This window comes from Oncorhynchus gorbuscha, linkage group LG19 (genome assembly GCF_021184085.1).
Source record: "Oncorhynchus gorbuscha isolate QuinsamMale2020 ecotype Even-year linkage group LG19, OgorEven_v1.0, whole genome shotgun sequence".
NCBI classification, from domain to species: Eukaryota; Metazoa; Chordata; class Actinopteri; order Salmoniformes; family Salmonidae; genus Oncorhynchus; species Oncorhynchus gorbuscha.
In genome coordinates, this window is record NC_060191.1 from 6,704,951 (window position 1) to 6,730,212 (window position 25,262).

Genomic DNA, 25,262 nt, shown 5'->3' on the forward strand with positions numbered 1-25,262 from the left:
CACCTCTCTATACCACTATCACTCCTTCACTACACCTCTTTAAATACCACTATCATTACTTCACTACACCTCTCTCTATACCACTATCACCCCTTCACTACACCTCTCTCTATACCACTATCACTCCTTCACTACACCTCTCTCTATACCACTATAATTACTTCACTACACCTCTTTCTATACCACTATCACTCCTTCACTACACCTCTCTATACCACTATCACTCCTTCACTACACCTCTTTAAATACCACTATCATTACTTCACTACACCTCTCTATACCACTATCACTCCTTCACTACACCTCTTTAAATACCACTATCATTACTTCACTACACCTCTCTCTATACCACTATCACCCCTTCACTACACCTCTCTCTATACCACTATCACTCCTTCACTACACCTCTCTCTATACCACTATCACTCCTTCACTACACCTTGTTCTATACCACTATCACTCCTTCACTACACCTCTTTCTATACCACTATCAATCCTTCACTACACCTCTTTCTATACCACTATCAATCCTTCACTACACCTCTCTCTATACCACTATCACTCCTTTACTATACATCTTTCTATATCACTATCACTCCTTCACTACACCTCTTTCTATACCACTATCACTCCTTCACTACACCTCTCTATACCACTATCACTCCTTCACTACACCTCTTTCTATACCACTATCACTCCTTCACTACACCTCTCTATACCACTATCATTCCTTCACTACACCTCTTTCTATACCACTATCACTCCTTCACTACTCATATTTCCATACCACTATCACTCCTTCACTACACCACTTTCTATACCACTATCACTCCTTCACTACACCTCTCTCTATACCACTATCACTCCTTCACTACACCTCTCTCTATACCACTATCACTCCTTCACTACACCTCGTTCTATACCACTATCACTCCTTCACTACACCTCTCTCTATACCACTATCACTCCTTCACTACACCTCTTTCTATACCACTATCACTCCTTCAATACACCTCTTTAAATACCACTATCACTCCTTCACTACACCTCTCTCTATACCACTATCACTCCTTCACTACACCTCTTTAAATACCACTATCACTCCTTCACTACACCACTTTCTATACCACTGTCACTCCTTCACTACACCACTTTCTATACCACTATCAATCCTTCAATACACCTCTTTCTATACCACTATCACTCCTTCACTACACCACTTTCTATACCACTATCACTCCTTCACTACACCTCTCTCTATACCACTATCACTCCTTCACTACACCTCTCTCTATACCACTATCACTCCTTCACTGCAACTCTTTCTATACCACTATCACTCCTTCACTACACCCCTTTCTATACCACTATCACTCCTTCACTACACCTCTTTCTATACCACTATCACTCCTTCACGACTCATCTTTCCATACCACTATCACTCCTTCACTACACCACTTTCTATACCACTATCACTCCTTCACTACACCTCTCTCTATACCACTATCACTCCTTCACTACACCTCTCTCTATACCACTATCTCTCCTTCACTACACCTCTTTCTATACCACTATCACTCCTTCACGACTCATCTTTCCATACCACTATCACTCCTTCACTACACCACTTTCTATACCACTATCACTCCTTCACTACACCTCTCTCTATACCACTATCACTCCTTCACTACACCTCTCTCTATACCACTATCACTCCTTCACTACACCTCTTTAAATACCACTATCACTCCTTCACTACACCTCTTTAAATACCACTATCATTCCTTCACTACACCTCTTTAAATACCACGATCACTCCTTCACTACACCTCTTTAAATACCACTATCACTCCTTCACTACACCACTTTCTATACCACTATCAATCCTTCAATACACCTCTTTCTATACCACTATCACTCCTTCACTACACCACTTTCTATACCACTATCACTCCTTCACTAAACCTCTTTCTATACCACTATCACTCCTTCACTACACCACTTTCTATACCACTATCACTCCTTCACTACACCTCTCTCTATACCACTATCACTCCTTCACTACACCTCTCTCTATACCACTATCACTCCTTCACTACACCTCTCTCTATACCACTATCACTCCTTCACTACACCTTGTTCTATACCACTATCACTCCTTCACTACACCTCTTTCTATACCACTATCAATCCTTCACTACACCTCTTTCTATACCACTATCAAACCTTCACTACACCTCTCTCTATACCACTATCACTCCTTTACTATACATCTTTCTATATCACTATCACTCCTTCACTACACCTCTTTCTATACCACTATCACTCCTTCACTACACCTCTCTCTATACCACTATCACTCCTTCACTACACCTCTTTCTATACCACTATCACTCCTTCAATACACCTCTTTAAATACCACTATCACTCCTTCACTACACCTCTCTCTATACCACTATCACTCCTTCACTACACCTCTTTAAATACCACTATCACTCCTTCACTACACCTCTTTAAATACCACTATCACTCCTTCACTACACCTCTCTCTATACCACTATCACTCCTTCACTACACGTCTTTCTGTACCACTATCCTTCCTTCACTACACCTCTCTCTATACCACTATCATTCCTTCACTACACCTCTCTCTATACCACTATCACTCCTTCACTACACCTCTTTCTATACCACTATCACTCCTTCACTACTCATCTTTCTATACCACTATCACTCCTTCACTACACGTCTTTCTATACCACTATCACTCCTTCACTACACCTCTCTCTATACCACTATCACTCCTTCACTACACCTCTTTCTATACCACTATCACTCCTTCACTACACCTCTTTCTATACCACTATCACTCCTTCACTACACCTCTTTCTATACCACTATCACTCCTTCACTACACCACTTTCTATACCACTATCACTCCTTCACTACACCTCTCTCTATACCACTATCACTCCTTCACTACACCTCTCTCTATACCACTATCACTCCTTCACTACACCTCTTTAAATACCACTATCACTCCTTCACTACACCTCTTTAAATACCACTATCATTCCTTCACTACACCTCTTTAAATACCACGATCACTCCTTCACTACACCTCTTTAAATACCACTATCACTCCTTCACTACACCACTTTCTATACCACTATCAATCCTTCAATACACCTCTTTCTATACCACTATCACTCCTTCACTACACCACTTTCTATACCACTATCACTCCTTCACTAAACCTCTTTCTATGCCACTATCACTCCTTCACTACACCACTTTCTATACCACTATCACTCCTTCACTACACCTCTCTCTATACCACTATCACTCCTTCACTACACCTCTCTCTATACCACTATCACTCCTTCACTACACCTCTCTCTATACCACTATCACTCCTTCACTACACCTTGTTCTATACCACTATCACTCCTTCACTACACCTCTTTCTATACCACTATCAATCCTTCACTACACCTCTTTCTATACCACTATCAAACCTTCACTACACCTCTCTCTATACCACTATCACTCCTTTACTATACATCTTTCTATATCACTATCACTCCTTCACTACACCTCTTTCTATACCACTATCACCCCTTCACTACACCTCTCTCTATACCACTATCACTCCTTCACTACACCTCTTTCTATACCACTATCACTCCTTCAATACACCTCTTTAAATACCACTATCACTCCTTCACTACACCTCTCTCTATACCACTATCACTCCTTCACTACACCTCTTTAAATACCACTATCACTCCTTCACTACACCTCTTTAAATACCACTATCACTCCTTCACTACACCTCTCTCTATACCACTATCACTCCTTCACTACACGTCTTTCTGTACCACTATCCTTCCTTCACTACACCTCTCTCTATACCACTATCATTCCTTCACTACACCTCTCTCTATACCACTATCACTCCTTCACTACACCTCTTTCTATACCACTATCACTCCTTCACTACTCATCTTTCTATACCACTATCACTCCTTCACTACACGTCTTTCTATACCACTATCACTCCTTCACTACACCTCTCTCTATACCACTATCACTCCTTCACTACACCTCTTTCTATACCACTATCACTCCTTCACTACACCTCTTTCTATACCACTATCACTCCTTCACTACACCTCTTTCTATACCACTATCACTCCTTCACTACACCTCTCTATACCACTATCACTCCTTCACTACACCTCTTTCTATACCACTATCACTCCTTCACTACACCTCTCTCTATACCACTATCACTCCTTCACTACACCTCTTTCTGTACCACTATCACTCCTTCACTACACCTCTTTCTATACCACTATCACTCCTTCACTACACGTCTTTCTATACCACTATCACTCCTTCACTACACCTCTCTATACCACTATCACTCCTTCACTACACCTCTTTCTATACCACTATCACTCCTTCACTACACCTCTCTATACCACTATCACTCCTTCACTACACCTCTTTCTATACCACTATCACTCCTTCACTACACCTCTCTATATCACTATCACTCCTTCACTACACCTCTTTCTATACCACTATCACTCCTTCACTACACCTCTTTCTATACCACTATCACTCCTTCACTACACCTCTTTCTATACCACTCTCACAATCCTGTCCTCCTTTTTAACCCCTGCTCTACCTTTTCGAATACCTCTCCATGTCATTCCCACCACTTTCTATCTCTCTCAACATCCCTCTCCCTCTCTCTCCCTCTAACCCCTTCCATCTCTCTCTACATCCCCCTATATCTCTCTCTACATCCCTCTCTCTCTCTCCCTCTTACCCCCTATCTCTCTCTACATCTCTCTCTTTCTCCCTCTAACCCCCTATCTCTCTCTACATCCCTCTCTCTCTCCCTCTAACCCCCTATATCTCTCTCTACATCCCTCTCTCTCTCTCCCTCTAACCCCCTATATCTCTCTCTACATCCCTCTCTTTCCCTCTAACCCCTATAACTCTCTCTACATCCCCCTCTCTCCCTCTAACCCCCTATCTCTCTCTACATCCCTCTCTTTCCCTCTAACCCCCTATAACTCTCTCTACATCCCCTCTCTCTCCCTCTAACCCCCTATCTCTCTCTACATCCCTCTCTTTCCCTCTAACCCCCTATAACTCTCTCTACATCCCCTCTCTCTCCCTCTAACCCCCTATCTCTCTCTACATCCCCCTCTCTCTCCCTCTAACCCCCTATATCTCTCTCTACATCTCTCTCTCTCTCTCTCTCTCTCTCTCTCTCTCTCTCTCTCTCTCTCTCTCTCTCTCCCTCTAACCCCTATATATCTCTCTACATCCCTCTCTCTCTCTCCCTCTAACCCCCTATATCTCTCTCTACACCCCTCTCTTTCCCTCTAACCCCCTATAACTCTCTCTACATCCCCTCTCTCTCCCTCTAACCCCTATATCTCTCTCTACATCCCCCTCTCTCTCTCCCTCTAACCCCCTCTCTCTACATCCCCCTCTCTCTCTCCCTCTAACCCCCTATATCTCTCTACATCCCCCTCTCTCTCTCTCCCTCTAACCCCCTCTCTCTCTACATCCTCTCTCTCTCTCCCTCTAACCCCCTATATATCTCTCTACATCCCCCTCTCTCTCTCCATCTAACCCCTCTATCTCTCTCTACATCCCTCTCTGTCCCTCTAACCTTCTCTATCTCTCTCTACATCCCTCTCTCTCCATCTAACCCCTCTATCTCTCTCTACATCCCTCTCTGTCCCTCTAACCCCCCCCCACACACACACACTGCTCTCCCCTTCCTGTAACAGTAATCTACAATGCTTTGATAGCCTCAGCATAGAATGGAAACACTCAGCTAAAATAATTTGTCTACTTTTCAAATATTGTATTTTATATTCTCCATTCATCTTGCCTACAGTCATGTCTCTGATTCACAAAGCAAAACAACTGAATCCCACTGTACACCTTTTCTCTCATGGTGATGTCATATGTTTATTCATGCCAGGTGTTTTAGAATAGGATCAGCTTCACTCTCTCGCTGTCCCTGTCACAGTCACCATTAAAGCTCTTTTCCGGACCAACTTCCGGATGGATTTTCCCTTTGACCTGCAGGAGCTCCCAGCCTTCGCTATCATTGGGTGAGAACTTAGTCAACATTCTACACACCCCTTTTAGACTCTACAGTCTTCAACTGAACTGCACTCACTTAGTGATGGTGTGGGGATCAATGGGATTGTGTGTGTGTCTTCCTGACTCCCCGTTGTAGAATCTCCTGTGGGTTCCAGACTCTCTGTCCCCTGTCTGTCTGTTGTAGAATCTCCTGTGGGTTCCTGACTCTCTGTCCCCTGTCTGTCTGTTGTAGAATCTCCTGTGGGTTCCTGACTCTCTGTCCCCTGTCTGTCTGTTGTAGAATCTCCTGTGGGTTCCAGACTCTCTGTCCCCTGTCTGTCTGTTGTAGAATCTCCTGTGGGTTCCTGACTCCCTGTCCCCTGTCTGTCTGTTGTAGAATCTCCTGTGGGTTCCTGACTCTCTGTCCCCTGTCTGTCTGTTGTAGAATCTCCTGTGGGTTCCTGACTCTCTGTCCCCTGTCTGTCTGTTGTAGAATCTACTGTGGGTTCCTGACTCTCTGTCCCCTGTCTGTCTGTTGTAGAATCTCCTGTGGGTTCCAGACTCTCTGTCCCCTGTCTGTCTGTTGTAGAATCTCCTGTGGTTTCCTGACTCCCTGTCCCCTGTCTGTCTGTTGTAGAATCTCCTGTGGGTTCCAGACTCTCTGTCCCCTGTCTGTCTGTTGTAGGATCTCCTGTGGGTTCCTGACTCTCTGTCCCCTGTCTGTCTGTTGTAGAATCTCCTGTGGGTTCCTGACTCTCTGTCCCTGTCTGTCTGTTGTAGAATCTCCTGTGGGTTCCAGACTCTCTGTCCCCTGTCTGTCTGTTGTAGAATCTCCTGTGGGTTCCTGACTCTCTGTCCCCTGTCTGTCTGTTGTAGAATCTCCTGTGGGTTCCAGACTCTCTGTCCCCTGTCTGTCTGTTGTAGAATCTCCTGTGGGTTCCTGACTCCCTGTCCCCTGTCTGTCTGTTGTAGAATCTCCTGTGGGTTCCTGACTCTCTGTCCCCTGTCTGTCTGTTGTAGAATCTCCTGTGGGTTCCTGACTCTCTGTCCCTGTCTGTCTGTTGTAGAATCTCCTGTGGGTTCCAGACTCTCTGTCCCCTGTCTGTCTGTTGTAGAATCTCCTGTGGGTTTGTTGATAAAAGGATATGTAGAAGGGTGAGCCGGTTAAGGATCGATTCAGACAAGGTGGTAGATTGTACGACAAGCGACAGATTTATTCAGAGTGAGAATATCTGGTACACGTATATACGGCTCTCCCATTCGCTCGCACAGAACAGCAGGAAAAAGAGAAAGAGTGAACCGTTACAATACAATTTATACAAAACAGAAAGTAGGTTGATTCTGGGAGATCGGGTCTTTGGATTGGTTCAGCTGGGCCTTCCGTCTGTAGTCTTCCGCCATTGGCTCAGCTGGGCCGTCCGTCACTCTCGAATCCCGCCGTCACATCCGTTCAGCTAAAGGGGACTGTGTGTGTGCTGGATGGGGGTGTGTGTGCGTGAGTTATCCTGTAGGGGGCCCCACATCCTTTACTGTGAGTTATAGCCATGCATTTAGCAGTAGGCTGATCACTTGCATAAGAGAATAGCAATTCTTTACAAAACCCTCTCTTCACGTCTCACCAGAGACGTGACACAACCTAACTAGATCCAGACACAAAGAGAAACTTCTCCCTAATGGACTAAGAAATAAGGCACTCCCTAATGGACTAAGAAATAAGGCACTGTATTACACAGAAATAGATATATATATACCATCATGTTCTCCGCTCAATCCCATTATGTACTAAGTTGGCTACCAGCCACCTAGGAACTTACAACCCTCATTCTACAGAGCGGAGAACAACAGCTCAAATAAAAGTAAAAATGATTGTCCACATTACGTCAAATAAAAGTAAAAATGATTGTCCACATTACGTCAAATAAAAGTAAAAATGATTGTCCACATTACGCCAACTTTTCCCAGCGGGAAAACGTTGTGATTCCCTCTCTTCACATCTCCAAAGAGATGTGACCTAAACTAAACCAGTCATGTGGAAATGACCCACATGCATAACACATACGTACAGCCATACAAGGCCACAGCAGATATAATGTAAACTTAGTAGGTACTCTCCTCCTCATCCTCGAATTCCAGTAGGTCTTTAGGAAGCAGAGGAAACATCTGGGAGGGGAGGAAGGGTCAATAGCTTTAGAGATAACCCTAGTGGTAAGGGAACGGATACATGGAATGCAACAGCATCCACAGAGAACTAAAATAGAAGCGAACACCGAAATGGAGACCAAAATGGAGGAAACCAGGGTTTTATATTTACCAAACGCACTCATCCAAGAGTCCCACATCGAGGTATCTATCCCAGAATGAGATTTCATTTTACCATTAAGCGTCCGCAGACCCTCCAACGCGACCGTCAAACTACCATCCGAGGCTGTGTTATTAGGGATGAAAGTACAACACTGGTCCCCAAACATAGAACAAACTCCGCCCTTCTCAGAGAGTAACATATCAATAGCAATTCTATTTTGGAAGGCCATCAGGCTGGTAGCAGCCAGTTGGCCGTGTACCGCTTCAAAGCCCTGCTGAGTCCAATTGCCTAATCTTTGGACGTTGTAATGTATATAGTTGATACGATCCACATTTTTGTTAATTGTGCACCACCAACAGATGGATGATTCAAATCCTGCAGCTACCTGATCTATTAGCTTATACTCATCAGGCACTCCCCTAGGGACTCCAATAGCGTCTATGTAGGAGGGGTCTCCATTAGATGGGGTGGTGGCTCGCCTGGACCGTCCCCTATATCCGGGATTCACTCCCTGAATCCGCAGAACGAGGTCCTCGGCTCCTATAGGGTAGATAGAAACAGGCAACAAAAGAGTAACAAGTGCACAGCGTCCAGTACCGTTGGAGAGTAACTTATCAAACAGGACCGTACTACCACACCACCACCACACATCTGCTCTGGATATTGGCCTGAAACTCCCTTTAATATTAACTGTATTCAGACACCAATCCGCAGGAATCCATCCCACTTCGGTTCCTCCTCCAGTCACATTTACACAGGTAAAATTTGCCCTTGCAACCTGGTTAGAAAATACTGGGTTCCTAGTGGTGAAATCAGTAACCGGATAGACAGCATCCCAGGCAGCACAATTATCCCTGGGGTTATCTGTAGTCATAAGAGGGATCAGACATGCTAGAGTCACTACTGCTGGGACAATGCGGAGCAATGGACGAGCTCCCATGCACACCACACAACTCTGCCTCGTGGTATTTGCCGCTTCCTCGGTCAATAATAGCCAATTATTGGAAAAACCTGAGACTCCTGTAGCTGTTAAAATTACATCATCCGGACTTTTAAGCCTGGATATTGCCTCCACCGGGCCAAACAGTGGGGATATTGGGGGCCCTTTTCTGGATGTGGTCATGTCATTCCTTACTGTAACCGAATTTGGCTTAGGATTAGTAGTCACGCAAATTCGCCACAGCCAATAGCAGGACCCAGAATCCGTAGGGGCCAGAATGAAATCATAACACCCTAAGGGCTGGCCCCCTGGCCTAATGGTAAGTTTCAGTCCCGTTTTTGTCTCAGTTAAAGTCAGTCGCTTCCGCCATTTCACTGCCTCCTCGTTTGTTGTCCAGTCTTCCCACCCATCACCTGTCTCCCCCACCAAATTTTTCCAAGACCAATCATCAACCTTCCCTAATGTCATATACCAGACATGACCGGAAAACCAGAGTGGATCGGGCCCTAACTGTTCCCTTCCCTTTTGCCTAGAGTGCCCTAAACTCCCCCAAGGGATGTCAATGATATTAGTTGCGGTGACGGGGACGCAAACAGTTGTGCTCTGTATGTCGTTTGCCATACAATTAGTGTCAGGGGTGGTGTAAAACCTTTTGTGCAAATGATTAATCAGTTCTATATGTGCCATGGATGTGGTCATGTTGGATGACCCATTAGAGGGTCCTATACCTGCTTGTGATGTAGGTGTATTGTGCTCTAATACCCACAGGAGAATCCCTACGGAGACTCCTGTCACTACAATAAAAATAACAAACCCGGGACCCACTTTCCCCAAACTCGTCCAGAGATGGCCCCTATCCCTGGATGACCGGTTAGTCGGAGTGCCGGGGAATTGCTCCCACATCCTCACCAACTAAAGGTTCTGTGTTTGGAATCAAATTTAGGTCGCTTAAATCGACCCTGACTTCAGTCAGTGTTCTGGAAGGAGTCGGTGCTGGGGTACAATGCGTCAAGTGGTGCCAAGGTGCGCCCGATTTACCTTTGACCTGGACTGAGTGTGAAGTAACCTCCTTCACTTCGTACGGTCCAGTCCACCTGGGATCCGCCCACTTTCTTTTGTGGACTTTGATCCTTACCCAATCGCCGACCTTTATCCTTGGTTGCTCTGGATCTCCCGTCAGCTCCCCCACATGGACTTTGTGTATCTGTTTGGATAGAGCTGCAGACAGTTCCGTCAATTTTCTTACATAATCAGTCATACCTATCTGGTGTACATCAAGAGGGGGCATATGACCTCCCTCTCTTGGTGGACCTGGCATTACTCTCCCTGTCATAATTTCGTGGGGTGAGAGATGAGTCCCTGCCCCAGGTGATGACCTCATGGCCATCAACGCCAGTGGCAGGGCCTCCACCCATGTCAGTTTTGTACCTGCACATATTTTGGCTATCTTATTCTTCAGAGATTGGTTGCAGCGCTCCACAAGGCCCTGGGCCTGCGGCTTATACACGGAACCAAACTTGTGGATAATGCCGAACCTCTCCTCCACCTGTCTCAGGTGTTTGTTTGCGAAGTGGGACCCATTGTCGCTTCGAATTTGCCTAGGGACCCCATATCTAGGTATTAGTTCTGACTGCAGCCACTTAATGACTGTCTTCCCATCCTCCTTAGCTGTTGGAATTGCTTCTACCCATCTAGAGAATCTATCTACCATCACTAGCAAATATCTCTTCCCGTATTTTACATTGTCCTCTCCCATGTCGGTATAGTCTATACTAATGTCTTGGAAACATGCGTTAGGCACCGGGTATGCTCCCATTGGGGTTTGGTAAGGCTTCTTTGAATTGTAGCTCCCACATATGTTGCACTCGTCACAGAATAAATCTGTCATGTCCTTCATGTGGGGGTGCCACCATATATATGAAACCTTCTGTAGAGTTCTGAGTTTTCCTTCGTGGGTGGGTCCGTGGGCTTCCCTTATCAGTTCTGGACAGAGATTCGCCGGAGCCACCAGTCGACCATCATGGCACCTCCAAATTCCGTCTGGTCCTTTAGAGCCTCCCTTCTGTGTCCACACTGAATGTTCGTAAGGGCCTGCCTCTTCCTGTAGTTCTAGTATGTGTTGGCTTGTCAATTCAGTCCTTGCTGGTTCTATTCTAAGCACCATCTGTCGGGGGCTGTAGCCTCCTGCGGCCTTGGCTGCCAAGTCTGCGGCATCATTTCCATGATTGATTCTGCTGGTCAGTCTTTGGTGGCCTCGGCATTTCATTATGGCCACTGTCTTTGGTAATGATACGGCATGTATCAGACGTTCCATCTGGGCTCTGTGCTTGATGGGTAGATTACCTGTGGTGGTGAAGTTGCGCCTAACCCATTGTGGTCCGTCTATGTGCACAGCTCCGTGTGCGTAAGCCGAGTCTGTGTAAATATTTACAGTCTTTCCTTCTGCTCTTTCTAGGGCTTGAGTCAAACCCACAATTTCCGCAAATTGTGCCGATGCTGGCTGGGGGATAATTCCTGACTCCAGCGTGACATGTGTTTTGTCATGCAACTGCTGTACTACCGCATAGGCAGCTATGTTCCCTTTGTCTCCCTTGTAGCAACATCCGTCTGTGTATAGCCATAGGTCTGGTGATGTCAATGGTTCATTTTCTAGGTCTGGTCTCAGTTTGAGCTCCTGTGCTGCCCTCTCTTGGCAGGAGTGTGCTAGGCCATCTTCTGCGGTGAGTGCATCTGCCATATTCTTGTCGGTGTTCACAAAAGTGATGTGCGACTGATTGCATTTGTTCTGGATTTTGTTTTTTCTGTCCGCACTGAAGGTGAATTCTTTGCTGTTGAGGTATGCTGCCACCCCGTGGTGGGTATGTATCTGCATCTTGTGGCACATTACCAGATGGGCTGTCTTCTCAATCGCCTTGGCTACTGCCGCAACGTATCTGGAACAGTCGGTCTGGCCGGTTTCAATGTGGTCAAGTTTTGAAGAGTGGTACATGAGTACTCTTCTCTCCCCCTCATGTTTCTGGAAAAGGACGGCGGATGCAAAACCTTCCCTTTCAGAAACATCCAGGTGAAATGTTTTACTGTAGTCTGGTGCCGTGAGAGCAGCAGCCACAGACAGGTCAGTTTTCAGGAGCCCAAACGCCGTTGAAGCTTCAGGAGTCCATGTAAGAGGGGCCTGTAGGTTTCTTGGGCCAGCTTCTCTAACAATTTCTCTCAGGGGTTCAGTTCTTTCAGTATAGTCTGGGATGTGAGTGCGGCTGTATCCCGTCAACCCCAGGAAAGAGAGCATTCCTGAAACAGTAATGGGCCTGGGATGATGTAGGATTGAGTCTCGATGTGATTTGGAGAGGCCTGCTCCCTCGCTTGAGATTTCCCTTCCCAGGAACAGAACGGTTCGTCTGCATGATTGGACTTTCGACCTCTTGACTTTGTATCCTTTCACTGCCAGAAAATCTAGTAAGGTTTTGGTCATCTCCAGACAAAGGTCTGAGTTGGGAGCCCCCAACAACAGATCGTCTACATATTGTATGAGTATTACGCCTTCCGGGATCTTCAGTTCTGCCAGGTGTGTCTTCAGGATATAATTGAAGATTCCAGGGGAAGAAGTATAGCCTTGAGGAAGTACGGAATAAGTAAATTGCTGATTCTCGTAGGTAAAGGCAAACAGCGGCTGGGAAGCCTCATCCAGTGGGATGCTGAAAAAGCATTTGCCAAGTCCACCACGGTGAAGTACCGATGTTTGGGTGACAGGTTGCTCAGAGTAATGTGTGGGTCGGGAACAGGGAGATCAATGGGTGTGATAACTTCATTCACAGCCCGGAAATCCTGTACCATCCGGTATGTTTCTCCTCCTGCCTTCAGAACCGGAAGTATGGGGGTGTTCCAGGGTGACTGAGTCCTGTATATGCATCCAGCTCCCAGGAGGCCTTCAATAGTGGGTCTGATCCCCTCAGTCTGTTCATGCTTCAGTCGATATTGGGTTCGAAATATTGGTACTTGTGCTGGATTAGGTAGGGTAATGCGCACTGGTTGGACCTGTATCTTTCCCACGTCAAATGGTGTGGTTGTCCATATTGCCTTGTCAATGGAATTCAAGACAGCACAGGAGGAAGGGTGATCAGAATATGGTTTTCCGTGGTGCCTGGGGAGCGTGAGACGCTCAGGCTGGCACCGCTCTTCAGTGTCCACCATAGTCAGCCGCCACATCTCTTCGGTGGTTGCCTTCAACAGGCCTGGTGCACTAGTCGCTTCCCAAGTGAGTTTCGAGGCCCTTTTTATCATTGGACCTAGACTTCGGGCCTCATGTCCATTTCCCACTGCGAGGGTCACGTGAGGAGTAGAGTCCGGTCCCAGTTGATACCAAGGTTTAATATGTTGTGGGAGTATGACTGGGGCTGCCACCCCCTCAGGGCCACACACAATGGTGAGACACCGTATATTCGGGGTAAGATGCATCATGTTTTCATCCCAATCTTGTGTGTATGGTGTGTCTTCATCGTCAGTAACGTTGAGTGTGCAGTGTAATTCTGCCTGTGGTGTCTTGTAGGGATGAAAGGTGTATATTAGCTTCCTCCATTGGTTGAATTGAAATTGGATGGCAGGAGTGCCAGGTCCAGATGGCAGGCATTTGAACCAGTAAACCTCCTGTGTGGTGGATAGAACAGGTGCGGGCAGAATTGGGAGCATCAGGATTCGGGCCCTTGGCGGTGTATCGAGCGAAACCTCCACCCCTGATTCAGTTAGGTAGATTGCGCATCCCAATTTACAGAGCAGGTCTCGACCCAGTAGGTTAATTGGGCAATTTGGACAATATAGGAATTGGTGTTTTAAACTGGAAGGCCCCCACTGGAATAATAGTGGAGTAGTTTTGTATTGATCTTCAGGATTTCCGGAAACCCCCACCACCTTTACTTTGTCTGAAGAGAGGGGTTGATGCGAATTGATGGCGGAATGTGTGCATCCTGTGTCCACAAGGAACCTGTGAGTGACTCCCTGTATATCACACATGATGGTGGGTTCTGTGTGGACGGGGAATCGTTGGCCATCTAACCCGACTGGTGGTGGTGGGCAGCTTCATTCCCATGAGGGTTGCCCCTCTGACATCCCCTGGAAGGTCGGGCCAGTAGGAGACGCTGGGTTGTATGCTGGTTGATATCCCTGGGCAGGGGCTGGTGGATATCCCTGGACAGGGGCTAGGTACCATGGGGCCCCTCTTCCCCTTTGTCCACCTCTCCTCCCCCTGTTAGCCAAATATGACAGGCGCTGCTGTGTGGGGGGAGCGGAGCAGTCTCTGGCGTAATGGCCTTCGTGTTTACAGTTGTAGCAATGAGAGGGTCTTACTCGTGTCGGCCCCCCCCATGTTGGTCCCGGGGGGTTGGAGAACCCTGGCTGATCATAACCCCCATATCCGTAGTTGGCTCCTGGAGTTGGAGGGTACTCGACCGGTGCCTGTGCGGGGGTTGGTGATACTGGAACGGTCACCAACATCTGATTTATGGTCTGGGATACAATCTTAGCTATATCCGTGGGGTCTTCCACCACCATTTGCTTTTTTGGTTTCGCGATCTTTTGGGCTTCATTTAATTGTAGTTTGAGCAACTGGAGTTGCAGCGATTGTACTTGTGAATCAGCCGTGCCTTTGTCTTTATTGTATTGAGAGATGTGATGGTGTATATGGGAGTTGAATTGAGCAGTGGACAAGGCCATCAGCCCCACTGTGGCCCTAAGCTTGTTCTTCACCTCTGTCGGCGTCCCATTCACCACCATCTCCTTCCACATGCTGAGAGTGGTACCGCTCTGGTCATGGGGTTCAATATGCACTGATCTCCAGGTTGTCTTTGCCCTGTCCAGGTATTGAGCTGCCTTCTCCCCTTCTTCCATAGTGAATGAGGTAAGGGTGTCATAGTTTTTCTCGGTGGGATATGCCCTTCTCAGCTCATCCCACAGTGCTCCCCTATATTTTTCAGGTTCTGTTGAAGCCCCATGGGATCCCAGTCCTGCTGTGTTTATTATGGCCTTCATGGTCGTGAAGTCGGTTGACCTAGCCAATAAGGCTTTCATGTCCCCCAGGGCAAGCCGGATCCCGGAAGTTAAGGCTTGAAGCTGAAACAGCCAGGCTGAGGCCCCCCCATGTAAGCTCGGAAGCTGTTCCATCAGGGCCGTTAAATCTTGCATCTTCCAGGCAACGTATTCCTCTCGGTTAGATGTTTCATCCATCCTGAGTGGCATTTGATACAGCTCCTGTCGTTTTTCGCTTCTTCTTCCCCTTTTCTCCTTTGTCTATCTATGATGCGCTGCGACTGTCTTACTGCCGTTTGAACGGGGTTGATTTTCCCTTAAAAATCCCTTGTAACAGGACTGCTTCACCCGTTTCTGCTGTAACCTCTTCCATGAGTTTAAGTTGGGTTTCGCCTCCCATACACCTGCAGACATGAGGGGAACGTCTTCCTCTGTCTCCTCTTGCAGTTCCATATCATCTTCCCCCTCTTCTTCCGGTTCGCTGAAAGACATTAGATTTTCGTCTGGTATTCTGCCACTTGTGAAATATTCCTTACGAATGTCGCTCCTTGGTTCCCCTTTATGTTCTCCATATACACTGGATGTGCGGGAGATGGGGTATCTCTCCCCTTTGACTTCCAGCTGCTCCCGTTGCCCCCTGCTCCATCTGTGAATGGATTCCTTGTGTGGCCACTGAGGTGGAGCTGTTCTCGCATAGATCGAGGGGCATGCAGGTCAGATGGCCCTGGTGTGCACCTTTGTGCACCCCTGGTGTGGAGTAACTCTGTGGGCCAGGTTCTAATAATTCACACTCCAGGTGGCCCCCTATGATCAAAGTATCCCCTTTTAGTACTCCTTCTTTTACAAGGAAAACAGGGGCCTGTGTTGATGCGGGCCCAGCCCTTCTCTTCTCTTCATTATAAGGTGGAGGCATATTTGACAGGATTGGGTAAAGGGGTTGGGTTGTTGAGGGCTCAGATTTTGATGGAGCAGAGGGGAATGGATTTGGCGCCATCTCCTGGTGGTAGCTCGTCTGTTCATCTGCCCCTTGTGAGGAAGTGACCAGGGCAGAGGGAAAGGGATTTGGCGCCATCTTCTGGTGGTAGCTCGTCTGTTCATCTGCCCCTTGTGAGGAAGTGACCACCCCCATTATTTCAGGATTTTTATTCAGTTGTGCTTTCTGCGCTTCTTCTATGGCCCAAGTTCCTATCTTTAGTTCCTCTTCTGCTCTCTTTCTCTGTTTGGTCCCTAGGTTCCTGAATACATGGGCCTTGTTTCTTCCCAATTCCTTGTCTCTAGCTTCCTGCAACGTCTCCCTTAACCCACATTCCATTGTTTTCAACTGGACCCCGGTTGGCAGTCCCCCTCCTAGGTAACCTGCTTGCGTCCATCTTAACTTTACTCCCTCCCAGACTTTCTTTATATCCTTCCACTGTCTCTTTCCCCCTGATCTATATTCTATTTTTTTATCTAGGAACTCATTAAACTTCAGCTTTGAAGTATTGGGGGTCGCCATTGTGAATTTTAAATCGTAATTCAATTTTAATTCAATCGTAACTTAATCGGAATTTTATCAGACTACTTGAATATAATTAGAATATGCTTAGCCCGTCGTTAGTTAATAACAACGATGTATTCGAGGAGGCACTATTGCTCACACTCTGCCTTTTCCTTGAATATTCAGTTCGAGAAAAACGATTGGGTTGGTATAGCTTTTGTGGAGCGCGCAACCAAGGGATCTATTCGACTATATAGTCACAATATTAATTATTATATTCAGATCTTATTTCAATTATACATCAGTCATTTTGTTCCTGATTATACATTTTACACAGAAGTTATAGATACATACAACATGGAAGTTTACATACAACATGGAAGTTTACATACAACATATAAGTTTCGGATTATCCAATAACCCTTCTTGAGTTCTCTCTCTCTCTCAAACCATCAACAATCTTGATGGAGACAATTACAACCACATTACATTTTATATGAACAGTTACAAATACACGTGTTCTCTCTAAACATTATCAGCCTATCTTTTGGACTACTTATCAGACTGGACTTCGACCGAGTCGCGGGACAAAGTTGCCAATCTTTTCCCCTATCGGCGCCAGGTTTAATGAATAGTAATTAACTATCCCCTTACTGATTTTTATCCCTAATCTCTACCGTGCTGAATCCAAATCCATGTCCGACCCCTATCAATCAACACCATCAGACTGGACTTCGACCGAGTCTCGGAACAAAATTACAATTTGTCCCCTCGGCGCCAGGTTTAATGAATAGTAATTAACTATTCACTTACTGACCTGTTATTAACCGCTATCGGAACTTATCTTATCCAAATCCATGTCCGTGTCCGACCCCTATCAATCAACACCATCAGACTGGACTTCGACCGAGTCTCGGAACAAAATTACAATTTGTCCCCTCGGCGCCAGGTTTAATGAATAGTAATTAACCATTCACTTACTGATCTGTTATTGACCCCTATCGGAACTACTCCAGGCCTCAAAAGTGATACCTCATCATTGAAAGCTATCAGACTGTGCTGACCGGGTCACGGGACAAAATTACAATTTATCCCCTCGTCGCCAGATTTAATGAATAGTAATTAACTACCCCCTTACTGATATCTCATCAATGATTTAATCACCCGGCCGTCGCCGGTTTGTACCACATATGTTCACTTCACTGTACTTTCAACTTGTCAGCAAATTATAAATTTACACAAGAATTCATACTTACTCGGAAATACTGATCAAAATTTAGACAGACTATACGACAATATGCAAAGTTTGATTTAACAGGTTTTGCTTACCTTATTTATGGTGCACCTTTTAGATCAGTTTCCCGAGTTGAGCAGAATTATTGTCCTCCCCGAATTTCTTTCACCCGTCTTTTTGGAACCGTCCTTCCGTCACTCTCCTTCTCACACCCAATCAACTCTCTTCGACCGGACCGTTATTAAACCATCCTCCCGCTACCAAATTCTGTTGATAAAAGGATATGTAGAAGGGTGAGCCGGTTAAGGATCGATTCAGACAAGGTGGTAGATTGTACGACAAGCGACAGATTTATTCAGAGTGAGAATATCTGGTACACGTATATACGGCTCTCCCATTCGCTCGCACAGAACAGCAGGAAAAAGAGAAAGAGTGAACCGTTACAATACAATTTATACAAAACAGAAAGTAGGTTGATTCTGGGAGATCGGGTCTTTGGATTGGTTCAGCTGGGCCTTCCGTCTGTAGTCTTCCGCCATTGGCTCAGCTGGGCCGTCCGTCACTCTCGAATCCCGCCGTCACATCCGTTCAGCTAAAGGGGACTGTGTGTGTGCTGGATGGGGGTGTGTGTGCGTGAGTTATCCTGTAGGGGGCCCCACATCCTTTACTGTGAGTTATAGCCATGCATTTAGCAGTAGGCTGATCACTTGCATAAGAGAATAGCAATTCTTTACAGGTTCCAGACTCTCTGTCCCCTGTCTGTCTGTTGTAGGATCTTCTGTGGGTTCCTGACTCTCTGTCCCCTGTCTGTCTGTTGTAGAATCTCCTGTGGATCCCTGACTCCCTGTCCCCTGTCTGTCTGTTGTAGAATCTCCTGTAGGTTCCTGACTCTCTGTCCCCTGTCTGTCTGTTGTAGGATCTTCTGTGGGTTCCTGACTCTCTGTCCCCTGTCTGTCTGTTGTAGAATCTCCTGTGGGTCCCTGACTCCCTGTCCCCTGTCTGTCTGTTGTAGAATCTCCTGTAGGTTCCTGACTCTCTGTCCCCTGTCTGTCTGTTGTAGAATCTCCTGTAGGTTCCTGACTCTCTGTCCCCTGTCTGTCTGTTGTAGAATCTCCTGTGGGTTCCTGACTCTCTGTCCCCTGTCTGTCTGTTGTCTACCTGAACAGACAGGTGGTTCTAGTGATGAGGAGACAGACTTCTCTCAGGAGCTTTCTCACCAAGCAGTGAGACATCACGCATGCACACACTCGCATACATACACACAGTACACACACACAGTACACACACACAGTACATACACACAGTACACACACACAGTACACACACAGTTCATACACACAGTACACACACACAGTACACACACACAGTACACATACACAATACACACACACAGTACACACAAACAGTACATATACATTTACATTTACATTTAAGTCATTTAGCAGACGCTCTTATCCAGAGCGACTTACAAATTGGTGCATTCACCTTATGACATCCAGTGGAACAGTCACTTTACAATATACACACTACATACACACAGTACACACACACAGTACACACACACACAGTACACACACACAGTACACACACACAGTACATACACACAGTACACACACACAGTACACACACACAGTACACACAAACAGTACATACACACAGTACATACACACAGTACACACACACAATCCACACACACAGTACACACAAACAGTACATACACACAGTACACACACACACAATCCACACAAACAGTACATACACACAGTACATACACAAAGTACATACACACAATATGTACACACAGTACATACACACAGTACACACACACAGTACACACACACAGTACATACACACAGTACATACACAAAGTACATACACACAATACGTACACACAGTACATACACACAGTACACACACAGTACATACACACAGTACACACACAGTACATACACACAGTACATACACACAGTACACACACAGTTCATACACACAGTACACACACAGTTCACACACACAGTAGACACACACAGTACACACACAGTACACACACACAGTACATATACACAGTACATACACACAGTACACACACACAGTACACACACACACAGTACACACACACACAGTACACACACACAGTACACACACACAGTACACACACACAGTACACACACACACAGTACACACACACAATCCACACACACAGTACACACAAACAGTACATACACACAGTACATACACACAGTACACACACACAATCCACACAAACAGTACATACATACAGTACATACACAAAGTACATACACACAATACGTACACACAGTACATACACACAGTACACACACACAGTACACACACACAGTACACACAAACAGTACACACACACAGTACATACACATAGTACACACACACAGTACACACACACAGTACACACAAACAGTACACACACACAGTACACACACACAGTACACACACACAGTACATACACACAGTACACACACACAGTACACACACACAGTACACACACACAGTACATACACACAGTACATACACACAGTACACACACACATTACACACACACAGTACACACACACAGTACATACACACAGTACATACACACAGTACACACAAACAGTACACACACACAGTACATTAACACACAATACGTACACACAGTACACACACACAGTACACACACACAGTACATACACACAATACGTACACACAGTACACACACACTGTTACACTTACTCAAATGTCTTCACAATTGTAATGCTTAGCAGACACTATTACCCAGATCCCTGACACTTTCCACATTCCATTCCAGATGAGTTTCATTTGGGTAGCCTCTTCTTACAAAGTAATCTGTTACACGACATTGACCCAGACAAGCAGGGCTTAACAGCCAGCCATTCACCCAGTTAGACACATTCACTTAGCCATTGACTCACCAGTCAAGGTACATTGAGCTCCCACATTAGGAGGGGCAGAGCTGTAGAGGTGTCCTGCCATGAACTCAACAGCCTGACAGCCAGACAATGAACTGGGAGGAGATTCCTGACAATTTATGTCATTACCCTAAAATGCTTCACATTTAAGTAATGGCATTGTGGTTTGTTATAACGGCTGAGTATCCCAGTTGTTTAATAATATTGTGTGTTGTGTGTGTGTCTTTGTGTTTGTGCGCATGCGTGTGTGTGTGTGTGTGTGTGTGTGTGTGTGTGTGTGTGTGTGTGTGTGTGTGTGTGTGTGTGCGTGCGTGCGTGCGTGCGTGCGTGCGTGCGTGTGTTCAGTCGGTTGATCTACCCAGGTACAGTGACGTTTGTCATCGCCACCCTGACCTTTCCTCCTGGATTCGGACAGTTCATGGCTGGAGAGGTCAGAGAACATTGTTGAACTTATTAGAGTTTATGTTCATGACTTATAGAATAACCTTTTATAAATCCATGTATTGCCTATAAATCCCTCTCCCCAGGGGCAGCATTTGGGCGTCTGGTAGGGGAGATCATGGCCACTCTCTTCCCAAACGGTATCCTGTGTGATGGGATAGTTTATCTCCCCGGGGGCTATGCTGTCATTGGTGAGTCTCCTCTGAAGTCTCATCTTGCCTTGCTGCTGTTGCAGGGCAGCCCAGCCCCAGAAGTGGCTCTTCTTATCAGCTGTATGCAGGAATTTGCTATGGGTTATCATTGTCACACCTCTGAGAGGTTACATCATGTAGGTCTGACATCTGATTGGAGGTTAACTTTACAGTAATACTATTGGTCAACAACTCAGGTTTTGAGTCCAAACAACTCAGATGTTTATTATTCATTGTCTATTAGTGTAACTCAACCATAGTCTCTTGCATATTGCTAATTATCTTTACGGAGACAGATAAACATTTTAATAGGCCAATTACTTAGTCTTATTACGAGTATACACACTACCGTTCAAAAGTTTGGGATCACTTAGAAATGTCCTTGTTTTTTAAAGAAAAGCACATTTTTTGTCCATTAAAATAACATCAAACTGATCAGAAATACAGTGTAGACATTGTTAATGTTGTAAATGACTATTGTAGCTGGAAACGGCAGATTTTTTTATGGAATATCTACATAGGCGTACAGAAGCCCATTATCAGCAACCATCACTCCTGTGTTCCAATGGCATGTTGTGTTAGCTAATCCAAGTTTATCATTTTAAAAGGCTATTTTTACATTTTATTTCACCTTTATTTAACCAGGTAAGCTAGTTGAGAACAAGTTTTCATTTGCAACTGCGACCTGGCCAAGATAAAGCATAGCAATTCGACACATACAACAACACAGAGTTACGCATGAAATAAACAAATCATACAGTCAATAATACAGTAGAACCAAAGAAAACTAAAAGTCTATATACAGTGAGTGCAAATGAGGTAAGTTAAGGCAATAAATAGGCCATGGTGGCAAAGTAATTACAATATAGCAATTAAAAACTGGAATGGTGCTGTAGATGTGCAGTAGATGATACTGGGGTGCAAAGGAGCAAGATAAATAAATAAATAAATACAGTATGAGGATGAGGTAGGTTAAAGTTAGTGAGGGAGATGTGAGTCTCCAGCTTCAGAGATTTTTGCAGGATTTGCTGGATTTGTTTTCTCATTTTGTCTGTCATAGTTGAAGTGTACCTATGATGAAAATTACAGGCCTCTCTCATATTTTTAAGTGGGAGAACTTGCACAATTGGTGGCTGACTAAATACTTTTTTGCCCCACTGTACCTGCTGGACCGCGTGCTACGAGTGGGTGCTGCTATGGTGACCAGTGAGCTGAGATAAGGCAAGGCTTTACCTAGCAAAGACTTGTAGATAACCTGTAGCCAGTGGGTTTGGTGGGTAGTGTATGGGTCTTTGGTGACAAAACGGATGGCACTGTAATAGACTGCATCCAGTTTTGAGTAGAGTGTTGGAGGCTATTTTATAGATGACATCACCAAAGTCGAGGATCGGTAGGATGGTCAGTTTTACGAGGGTATGTTTGGCAGCATGAGTGAAGGATGCTTTGTTGCAATATAGAAAGCCGATTCATTTAGAATTGGAGATGCTTAATGTGAGTCTGTAAATGTGAGCCCTCCAATTTGACACACTGAACTCTATCAGAGAAGTAGTTGGTGAACCAGGCGAGGCAATCATTTGAGAAACCAAGGCTGTCGAGTCTGCCAATAAGAATGTGGTGATTGACAGAGTCGAAGGCCTTGGCCAGGTCGATGAATACGGCTGCACAGTATTGTCTCTTATCGATGGAGGTTATGATGTCGTTTAGGACTTTGAGCGTGGCTGAGGTGCACCCATGACTAGCTCTGAAACCAGATTGCATAGAGGAGAAGGTACGGTGGGATTCGAAATGGTCGGTAATCTGTTTGTTAACTTCGCTTTCGAAGACCTTAAAAAGACAGGGTAGGATAGATATAGGTCTGTAGCAGTTTGGGTCTAGAGTATCACCCCCTTTGAAGAGAGGGATGACCGCGGCAGCTTTCCAATCTTTGGGAGTCTCAGACGATACGAAAGAGAGGTTGTGTCATGCAGGTGAAAGAGGACCCAAAAGCGACTTGGCGAAAACAGAGTCTTTAATCCAGTAAAGTAAATACAAACAAAAAAACACAACTTTCACTCGAAATGACGAGGACAAACTGGAGACTCGATCTTGAACAGCAGGTGAACAGCAGGTTGCCTCGGGAAGGCACTTGAACCAGACAGACTCAGACACCTGCTCACCACGCAGCATCTGAGGAAAACACGACACGACAGGGCGATACACAATCACAGCACGGTGAATTCTAAACAAGGAACCGACAGGACAGGAACGGAACACAAAGGAAGAAATAGGGACTCTAATCAGGGGAAAGGATCGGGAACAGGTGTGGGAAGACTAAATGATTGATTAGGGGAATAGGAACAGCTGGGAGCAGGAACGGAACGATAGAGAGAAGAGAGAGCGAGAGAGTGAGAGAGGGAGGGGGAGAGAGAGGGATAGAAAGAGGGAAAGAACCTAATAAGACCAGCAGAGGGAAACGAATAGAATGGGAAGCACAGGGACAAGACAAGATAATAAATGACAAAACATGACAGTACCCCCCACTCACCGAGCGCCTCCTGGCGCACTCGAGGAGGAATCCTGGCGGCAACGGAGGAAATCATCAATGAGTGAACGGTCCAGCACGTCCCGAGACGGAACCCAACTCCTCTCCTCAGGACCGTAACCCTCCCAATCCACTAAGTATTGGTGACCCCGTCCCCGAGAACGCATGTCCATGATCTTATGTACCTTGTAAATAGGTGCGCTCTCGACAAGGACGGGAGGGGGAGGGAAGACGAACGGGGGTGCGAAGAAAGGGCTTAACACAGGAGACATGGAAGACAGGATGGACGCGACGAAGATGTCGCGGAAGAAGCAGTCGCACAGCGACAGGATTGACGACCTGGGAAACACGGAACGGACCAATGAACCGCGGAGTCAACTTACGAGAAGCTGTCGTAAGAGGAAGGTTGCGAGTGGAAAGCCACACTCTCTGGCCGCAACAATACCTTGGACTCTTAATCCTGCGTTTATTGGCGGCTCTCACAGTCTGTGCCCTGTAACGGCAAAGTGCAGACCTCACCCTCCTCCAGGTGCGCTCACAACGTTGGACAAACGCTTGAGCGGAGGGAACGCTGGACTCGGCAAGCTGGGATGAGAACAGAGGAGGCTGGTAACCCAGACTACTCTGAAACGGAGATAACCCGGTAGCAGACGAAGGAAGCGAATTGTGAGCGTATTCTGCCCAGGGGAGCTGTTCTGCCCAAGACGCAGGGTTTCTGAAAGAAAGGCTGCGTAGTATGCGACCAATCGTCTGATTGGCCCTCTCTGCTTGACCGTTAGACTGGGGATGAAACCCGGAAGAGAGACTGACGGACGCACCAATCAAACGACAGAACTCCCTCCAAAACTGTGACGTGAATTGCGGGCCTCTGTCTGAAACGGCGTCTAACGGGAGGCCATGAATTCTGAATACATTCTCGATAATGATTTGTGCCGTCTCCTTAGCGGAAGGAAGTTTAGCGAGGGAATGAAATGTGCCGCCTTAGAGAACCTATCGACAACCGTAAGAATCACAGTCTTCCCCGCAGACAAAGGCAGACCGGTAATGAAGTCTAGGGCGATGTGAGACCATGGTCG

General features: G+C 46.0%; 1 pseudogene; it reads left to right on the top strand.

Annotated features, from left to right (window-relative positions):
• The window catches only part of LOC124005951, a 49,782-nt pseudogene that overhangs the window by 11,247 nt on the left and 13,273 nt on the right, over positions 1 to 25,262 (top strand).